Source organism: Hibiscus syriacus, unplaced genomic scaffold, assembly GCF_006381635.1.
Source record: "Hibiscus syriacus cultivar Baekdansim isolate YM2019G1 unplaced genomic scaffold, ASM638163v2 tig00005406_pilon, whole genome shotgun sequence".
Lineage (NCBI taxonomy): Eukaryota > Viridiplantae > Streptophyta > Magnoliopsida > Malvales > Malvaceae > Hibiscus > Hibiscus syriacus.
The window spans coordinates 3,610,444-3,613,200 of NW_024062056.1; the positions used below are offsets into that span (position 1 = coordinate 3,610,444).

Here is a 2,757-nt window from a genome sequence, read left to right on the forward strand (position 1 = left end):
ATTCCTCCATTTAGGGTTAGGGAGGTTTTTTAACGAGATCCTTTAGGTGGTGTATTTTGCATTAGTTTATAAAACAAAGTACCCTCTTTAAAAAAACAGTAATATCCCGTGAATGGCATGTTACCGTGTCATTATCTTTTATTTGATTTTTGAATGGCGTTCGACTGATTTTGTATTACAGCAGTTTGGATATGTGCAAAATATTACCTAAACAGCCTTAGACTTTGACAAATTGCACGCACACGAGCCAACCAAGACAATGATTAGGCTTAAGAAAACGTTGGATGGGTAGCGATATGGGACTCTAGACATTCCTCCATACCTGATCGAGAATCAATTCAAAGTCATGATATTACGGTTTCTAAAGATTATATGTCATGCTTTCTCATGTACGGTAATGAATTTCTACTACAAAATTTAGAACGAGGTCAGCAGATTCATCGACGACGGGAAAGGCACGAAGCAACGCAACACCATCGATCCCTAATGTATCGGTGGAATCATGAAGGAGGGAACAATTTGGGCTTATCAGCAGCAGCAGCATCCGAACTTACATAGTCATTTTCATCAACCCCATTGACATCGAATGTTTCGAGCGATTATAGTCCAATATTGCAAGGTTTTTACACACCAATGATGTAGAACCCAACGCGCTTTGCATATAAATCATTGTTGACTAACACTACTACTCTAGAAGTATATCAGTTACTAACCTCTTATTCACCATCATCATTCTCTCCATTTTCATCGTTCTCATTCAGCAGTGAGAATATTTCTCAAATGCTTCCGCATTCACTATTTTTATGACTCATCATCCATCATCTTACAACTCATCTTTACATGACCCCCAGCTCCTAGCTGCCCTTATAACAGAATAAGGAACTGTAGCAGACACCATAATGGTCCGAGCTCAGCCCACTTAGCAATTGAGCTACGGGGGTCAGCACCTAATCTCCTGGCCACATGTTCCAATATCCTGTGCATATCCTCCTTGAAGTTAAAGGACAGGAGCTCATCAACTTCATCTAAAACTAAGAAACGACATCTATGAGTGTGAAGCTTCCCAGCAGCACTGATCTCTGCAATTCTACCAGGGGCGCCAACTACAATTGTTGGCTTTTCTTCTTTAAAGCTTCTTCCTATCTTGAGCGATTTACACCTCCCAAAGTTGCTGAACAACTTTCTTGTCTTCAGTTCTTAGAAGCTTTTCAACCTCCCTAACGATCTGCATCCCCAGTTCCCTAGAGTGAGCTACAATAACGCATCAATCTCCTTTTTTTTTCCAGATTCACCCTCATCATTAGGAGATTTCTTTTTCAGTGGGCCTAATTCAGAAAGTATGGGAAGGAGATATGCTAATATTTTTCCTGACCCTGTGTAAGATTGAATCACAGCATCATGATCCTCGAGGATCATTGGAACTGCTGCAGACTGAAGATCAGGCGGAACCGTGGAGCCTGCAGCGTCTAACCTCTCCAGCAACAAAGGTGGGAGGCCAAGCTCAGAAAATGACTTACCTGCTATACTATTGCTTCCAACACCCCTCGACTTACTTTTTGGTGCTTCATTAGAAACATCAAGCCTCTTGATTTTATTTTCCTTATTCTTATTTGTTTTCTCAAAGTCACTTTTAAAACCAAGGCTGGCAAGACTGAAAGGTTCATTATCAGGATTAACCTGACACACAAATCGTACACTGGTCTGGTCCCAAAATTTCCTAGACACATTGGGCAACCTGGACGAGGGTAATGATTCCCCAAACAATAGAAGCAACCTTGTCGAGGGTAATACTAGCATTTTGATCGGATTGTTATTGACCACCAACTGAAAATTGCACTTTTACAATGGCTCAATCCAGTACTAGTGACAACCTAGGATTGCAAAAAACAGCTTTTTAAAAACAGAACCCCAAGTTGCAGACTTAATGAAATCGCAATAAGGTTCAGAGCTGTATTAATAGAAGTATAATCTGGAAATCCGGCTAAAGCAACCAATCAAACCCTTGAATTAACGATATCAATAGAAATGAACAAAAGAAAATAGAAACCTATAAGGTATAAACTACAAGTCTACAATACAAGAAGTACCCAGAAGATCTTGTTCGCTAGCATTTTGTGTATCTTCTGAAGTTTGTAATACAATACGTAAAACACAACCGAAACATAGTTGGTATTTTAAAATGAATGGAATGCGGATCCCTGTTCAAAAGCAACGGAATGAAAGCCGAGTGATAAATGTTAGGTGTAATGCAGTCTTTACCCAACAGAAATTGTTAAACAACCAATTTGAGCATTTGAATAATGAATATGATCTTCCATTTTCAAGAGGAAATTGGCAAAGAAAAACTTACCAAAGAGCTCAAACAGCGTCTGGCCTAACTGTGCGTGATACAAGCACAGTCGGGAGTTCAAACGCCACGTTTGGGATTTGGGTTCTTGGCTTGCAGCAGCTTAGAGACGAACTTAAAATACTTCTGCTATATCCCTGGCCCATCAAACATCAACCCAAGCTTAAAAGCTTTTGGTCTTTTAGATTAAAAATTTAGGTTTTACCCATCCACAATTTTTAATTAGGAATTTACCTCAAATTTTAAAAAATTTATTTTTTTTATGGTTTTTAAGTGGACTCGTCACGTCAAGGTGATGAGTCCATTAAAAAATTTAATTTTTTATTATTGAAAAAAATTAGAAATTAATAAAAGGGTAACTCGTCACCTTGAGGAGTTCCTTCGAATTCAAAAAACTAGTTGTTTTGTAG

At 38.7% G+C, this 2,757-nt stretch overlaps 1 pseudogene; it reads right to left on the reverse strand.

The window, feature by feature from the left end:
- Positions 1 to 823: 823 nt before the first annotated feature.
- On the reverse strand, positions 824 to 1,907 carry LOC120199229 (annotated as a pseudogene).
- Positions 1,908 to 2,757: the final 850 nt, after the last annotated feature.